The sequence below is a fragment of the Rhinopithecus bieti genome, unplaced genomic scaffold, assembly GCF_001698545.2.
Source record: "Rhinopithecus bieti isolate Rb0 unplaced genomic scaffold, ASM169854v2 scaffold_16559, whole genome shotgun sequence".
Taxonomy (NCBI): Eukaryota; Metazoa; Chordata; class Mammalia; order Primates; family Cercopithecidae; genus Rhinopithecus; species Rhinopithecus bieti.
In genome coordinates, this window is record NW_016808724.1 from 646,565 (window position 1) to 653,517 (window position 6,953).

Consider the following 6,953-nt stretch of genomic DNA (forward strand, 5'->3'; position numbering starts at 1 on the left):
AGGGGAGGAGAAGGCGCTTTCGAGACCCAGAAGGGAAGCACCATCCTGGCAAGGCTGAGCAGAGGAATAAGAACCAGAACCAGCAAGGAAGACGGCCCACGTCTCCAACCTTCCATCAGGCTGGAGTGGCAATTCCCAAACTAGATTCCCATGGGAAAAAGAACCTTCCATGGTCAAAGAAGTCGAAGAATCACGGAATAAACACACTGATCCAGGCGCCTGCGATGACAAGTGGCCATAAGCGCTTTGAAAAGTCCTGCAGCAAACCGCACTCTGCCATGTGTGTGCATGGCTCATCCTAGACGACTTTTCTTAATGTCTGTATCAGAAACTAAATGCCCAAGGACGATTATTCTGACTGAGATGGCTGACTAGAAGCAGTGCCCTTTGGAGGCTCCCATCGAGAAAAACCATAATAAGCATATGAATCCTTCACCAGCAACCAAGGTATCCAGGTTCTCTCATCAAACTTGGCTAGAAGGCTGGCGTGACCCACAGAGAGGAGGAAGAGCAGTGTGGTGTGGGGGCCACCCGAGACACACACAGGGAAGGGGAGGCCCTCCCCCCAGCCAAGGGAGACGGTGAGTGGCCACGCTAACCAGGGGGGAAACTGCGCAACCCCCACAGATCAGAAGATCCCACTCACAAATTCACCACACTGGGGCCTAGAGTCCCGGCCCCGGAACATGAAGATTCTCACAGCCTTTCAGCCAGAATCTGCTTAATCCTACAGAACTCCCGGGGTGAAGGGTGACCAGCACTGGCTGCAGCTGCCTGCTGTCTAAGCTGTTTGAACTCCCTGGGGAGGGGCAGCAGCCAGCTGCCCTGGGGCTTGCAATGGCCTAACACACTAAGCTCCCGGGCACCCATTTCTGTAGCTCCCAGCTGCACTTTTCCCCTGCCAGAGCCAGGGAAGCTGGATGGCTTGGTTCCAAGACTTGTCCCCACAGCCCAACACACCCTGTGGCAGGCTGTGACCAGAGTGCCTCTTCAGGCTGACCCTGTCCCATCCTTCTTCAGAGGGTGGCTTTCCTGCAGGAACTCCAATAACTTCAGCCAGAGGCTCAGGGACAGACCCCAGAACTCTCTAGACCTGAGCCCCTAGCTGCAGGGTGGCCACAGTCTCTGCGGACCAGCAGACTTAGCCTCTCCTCCTGGTAGTTCTGAGGAATCCAGGCAGCCCGAACGAATGGGCTTTCCTGCAGCGAAACACACCCTCTCCACCAAAGGACAAAGTGCTTCATTAAACGGGCCTGCTCCTCGTGCCACCCAACTGGCTGAGACCCTCCAACAGGGGTTGTCAGACACCCTGTACAGGAGCGATCCTACTGGCATCAGGTTGGTGCCCCTCAAGGTCAGAGGTCCAAGAAGAAGGAACAGGCACCCATCTTGGCCGTTCTCAGCCTCCTTGAGCGACAGCTCCAGGCACAGGAGCGAGTCAGAGGAATAGGGCCTGAAGTGAACCCTCAGCAAACCGCAGCAGCCCTACAGAAGAGGGACCTGATTATTGAAAGAAAAACAAACAAGCAGAAAGCGACAACAGCATCAACAACAACAACAACAACAAAAGGCCCCACAAAACCCCGTCCGCGGGTCAGCAGCCTCAAAGACCAAAACTAGACAAACTCACAAAGATGAGAAAGAATCAATGAAAAAAAAAAAGCCGAAAACCCAAAAGCCCAGAATGTCTCTTCTCCAAATGATCGCAAGTCGGTGCAGAACTGGACAGAGGATCAGATGGATGAATTGACAGAAGTAAGCTTCAGAAGATGGGTAATAAAAAACTACGACGAGCTAAAGGAGCATGTTCTAACCCAATGCAAAGAAGCTAAGAACCTTGATAAAAAGTTAGAGGAATTGCTAACTAAAATAACCAGTTTATAAAGGAAAATAAACAACCTGATGGAGCTGAAAAACACAGCACGAGAACTTCATGAAGCACACACAAGTATCAATTGCTGAATCGACCAAGTGGAAGAGAAGATATCAGAGTATTAAGATCATGTTACTGAAATAAAGCATACAGACAAAAATAGAGAAAAAAGAATGAAAAGGAATGAACAAAGCCTCCAAGAAATATGGGACTTCATAAAAAGATCAAACCTACGATTGATTGGAGTACCAGAAGGAGACAGGGAGAATGGAAACAAGCTGGAAAACACACTACAGAATATTATCCAGGAGAACTTCCACAACCTAGCAAGACAGGCCAACATGCTAGGAATTCAGGAAATACAGAGAATACCATTAAGATACTCCACGAGAAGATCAACCCCAAGACACATAATCATCAGATTCTCCAAGGTTGAAATGAAGGAAAAAGTGTTAAGGGCAGCCAGAGAGAAAGGCCAAGTCACCTACAAAGGGAAGCCCAGTCAGACTAACAGCAGACCTCTAGCAGAAATCCTACACACCAGAAGAGACTGGGGGCCAATATTCAACATTCTTAAAGAAAGGAATTTTCAACCCAGAATTTCATATCCAGCCAAACTAAGCTTCATAAGCAAAGGAGAAATAAAATCCTTTCCAGGCAAGCAAATGCTGAGGGATTTCATTACCACCAGGCCTGCCCTGCAAGAGCTCCTGAAAGAAGCACTAAACATGGAAAGCAAAAACTGGTACCAGCCACTGCAAAAACACACCAAAATATAAAGACCAATGACACTATGAAGAAACTGCATCAACTAGTGTGCAAAATAACCAAATAGCATTATGATGACAATATCAAATTCATACATACCAATACTAACCTTAAATGTAAATGGGCTAAATGCCCCCAAGTAAAAGACATAGACTGGCAAACTGGATAAGGTGTCAAGACCCATCAGGGTGCTGTATTCAGGAGACCCATCTTACATGCAAAGACACACATAGGCTTAAAATAAAGGGATGGAGGAATATTCACCAAGTAAATGGAAAGCAAAAAAAAAAAGCAGGGGTTGCAATCCTAGTCTCTGACAAAACAGACTTTAAGCCAAGAAAGATCAAAAATGACAAAGAAGAGCATTAAATAATGGTAAAGGGGAACAATTCAACAACGAGTTAACTATTCCAAATATATACACACCCAATACAGGAGCACCCAGATTCACAAAACAAGTTCTTAGAGACCTACAAGAAAACTTAGACTCCCACACAACAATAGTGGGAGACTTTAGCACCCCACTGTCAGTATTAGACAGATAAACAAAACAGAAAGTTCTCAAGGATATTCAGGACTTGAACTCAGGTCTGGATCATGTGGACCTAGTAGACATCTACAGAACTCTCTACCCCAAATCAACAGAATATACGTTCTTCTTAGTGCCACATTGCAATTATTATGCAATCAACCATGTAATTGGAAGTAAAACACTCCTCAGCAAATGCAAAAGAACTGAAATAATAACAAACAGTCTCTCAGACCACAGTGTAATCAAATTAGAACTCAGGATTAAGAAATTCACTCAAAACCACACAATCTCATGGAAATTGAACAACCTGCCCTGAATGACTCCTGGGTAAATAATGAAACTAAGGCAGAAATCAAGAAGTTATTTGAAAGTAATGAGAACAAAGAGACAACATACCAGAATCTCTGGGACACAGCTAAAGGACTGTTAAGAGGGAAATTTATAGCACTAAATACCCACATCAGAAAGCTAAAAAGATGTCAGATTGATATCCTAACATCACAATTAAAAGAGCTAGAGAGACAAGAGCAAACTAATCCAAAAGCTAACAGAAGACAAGAACTAACATCAGAGAATAACTGAAGGAGATAGAGACATGAAAAACGCTCCAAAAAAAAAATAAACAAATCCAGGAGTTGTTTTTTGAAAAGAAAATAACAAAATAGACCATTAGCCAGACCAATAAAGAGAGAGAGAAGAATCAAATAGACACAATAAAAAATGACCCCACAGAAATACAAACTACCATCAGAGAATACTATAGACACCTTTATGCAAATAAACTAGAAAATCTAGAAGAAATGGATAAATTCCTGGATACATAGATCCTACCAAGACTAAACATGGACAGGAAGAATCAATATTATGAAAATGGCCATATTGCCCAAAGCAATTTACAGATTCAATGCTATTCCCATCAAACTACCATTGACATTCTTCACAGAATTAGAAAAAAACCATTTTAAATTTCATACGAAATCAAAGAAGACCCCGTATAGCCAAGACAATCCTAAGCAAAAAGAAGAAAGCTGGAGGCATTGTGCTACCTGACATCAAACTATACGACAAGGCTACAGTAACCAAAACAGCATGATACTGGCACCAAAACAGACATATAGACCAATGGAGCAGAACAGAGACCTCAGAAATAACACCACACATCTACAACCATCTGATCTTCAACAAATCTGACAAAAACAAGCACTGACACTGGACCCATTCCTTACACCTATACAAAAATTAACTCAAGATGGATTAAAGACTTAAATGTAAAACCCCAAACCATAAAACACTAGAAGAAAACCTAGGCAATACCACTCAGGACTTAGGCATGCGCAAAGACTTCATGACAAAAATGCCAAAAGCATTGGCAACAAAAGCCATAATTGAAAAATGGGGTCTAATTAAACTAAAGAGCTTCTGCGGAGCAAAAGAAACTATAATCAAAGTGAACAGGCAACCTACAGAATGGGAGAAAATTTTTGTAATCCTCCCATCTGACAAAGGTCTAATATCCAGAATTTACAAGGAACTTAAACATATTTACAGGAGAAAAAAAAAATCAAAAAGTGGGCAAAGGATATGAACAGACACTTCTAAAAAGAAGACATTTACACAGCACAGCCAACAAACATATGAAAAAAAACTCAACATCACTGATCATCACAGAAATGCAAATCAAAACCACAATGAGATACCATCTCATGCCAGTCAGAATGGCAATTATTAAAAAAGTCAAGAAACAACAGATGCTGCCAAGACTGCAGAGAAACAGGAATGCTTTTACATTTTTGGTGGGAACGTACATTAGTTCAAACATTGTGGAAGACAGTATGGCAATTCCTCAAGGATCCAGAACCAGAAATACTATTTGACCCAGCAATCCCATTACTGGGTATATACCCAAAGGAATATAAATCATTCTACTACAAAGACACATGCACATGTATGTTTATTGCAGCACTATTCACAATAGCAAAGAGATGGAACCAGCCCAAATGCCCATCCATGATAGACTGGATAAAAAAATGTGGTACATATATACCATGGAACATTATGCACCTATAAAAAGCAAAGAGATCATGTCCTTTTCAGGGATACAGATGAAGCTGGAAGCCATCACCCTCAGCAAACTAACACAGGAACAGAACACCAAACACCCCATGTTCTCACTCATAAGTTGGAGATGAACAATGAGAACACATTGACACAGAGGGGAACAACACACACCAGGGCCTGTTGTGGGGTGGGGAATGAGGGGAGGGAACTTAGAGGACAAGTTAATAGGTGCAGCAAACCACCATGGCACACGTATCCTCTGTAACAAACCACCATGGCACACACATACTATGTAACAAACCACCATGGCACATGTATCATCTGTAACAAATCACCATGGCACACATATACCTATGTAACAAACTACCATGGTACACATATCCTATGTAACAAAACTGCACATTCTGCACATGTATCCTGGATTTTTTTTTAGAAGAAATAAAGGAAAATAAAAGAAAAGAATATGCATTTGCATATCAAGTAATAAAGACATTATTCTATACTTTTTTTAAAAAAAGGATCATTATTCTAAATTTCTCTGTGGCCAGGAAACAAACCAAGATAACCTTGACAACTGTCCCTAGGCCAATCTAGGCCCAGGCTTACCTCCCAGGGCAATGGATCCTTATCCGCCATACAGTGCCTCAGGTGACTCACCCACAGCGAGACTGTGACAGCTGGTCCAGACAGCCTGAGATGCTGCCATGAGAATGGTCACTGCACGTGGAGGCCACGGCCAGCAAGATCTGTCCAGTGGTGGGAACAGCACGTGACTTCCACTCAGATCACAATCAGAAAGCTGTTCTTCCTACTGAGAGAGAAGAATTCACTCCATTCCAGCAACACAGGACATACGCGCTGCTCAGGAAATCATCTGACCTGGCCTGGCAGAGCACGGGACTCAGAAAGATGGTGTTAGAGGACCAGAGCCTGTGCAGAGCACAGGGAGGGAAACAAAGCTTATCAGTGTCACCAACAAAAACTCAACTTGTGACATTAATCCTGAGTAGTTACTCATACCCAGACCGATGCTGAGATCTGACCCAATGAAACAACATCCCAGTGTGAGCAACCGAGAAGTGACGACACCATGGGGTGGAGGGGAACGAATGGGAAAGCCGCTGACACCAGGCAGAGGTGCCGCTGGGCCAGGCACGGGTGCCCGCAGGAGAGGCCTCCACAGATCTCTGATGATGTGCTAACTGGATTAGATAAATCTCCGTCGTGTCTCATTCATGTCGCAGGCCTCAGCTGGGTCTCACGTCTCCTTTAGAGCATCACTGACACCTCTCTTATGTTCCCAGTTAGGGAGCCATTTCAAGTATTTACAGGGAAGCCTCTGGACTGGGGGATATCATATGACCACTGGCACAAGATTCAGTGCCCAGAATGGGCAGAACACAGGTGAGCACTTATGCCCTCTGGAAAGGTGAAATATACCACATGAGGCTATGAGTTTGCATGGTGGGGGACTCAGATATCTTGGAATGAATAAATTCAACCAGACTGGGGATTGGGTGGGAGAATTTATATTCTCTCTGTTGCATTTCACAGTTTATTTCTGGGGACAAAGTGACGGAGCATATGTTTCCAATAAAAAGAAAGATGGGCTGGACGCAGTGGCTCACACCTGTAATCCCAGCATTTTGAGAGGCCAAGGCAGGTGGATCACAAGGTCAGGAGTTGAAGACCAGTCTGGCCAACATGGTGAAACCCTGGCTC

The 6,953-nt window shown here is 43.9% G+C and overlaps 1 long non-coding RNA gene across 1 annotated transcript in view; it reads right to left on the reverse strand.

Annotated features, from left to right (window-relative positions):
• The window catches only part of LOC108538789 (uncharacterized), a 137,467-nt gene extending 131,481 nt beyond the window's left edge, over positions 1-5,986 (reverse strand). Inside the window, exon 1 of the long non-coding RNA XR_001888191.1 lies at positions 5,838-5,986. This is a non-coding gene — a long non-coding RNA (uncharacterized LOC108538789). The remainder of the gene's footprint in view (positions 1-5,837) is intronic.
• Positions 5,987-6,953: the final 967 nt, after the last annotated feature.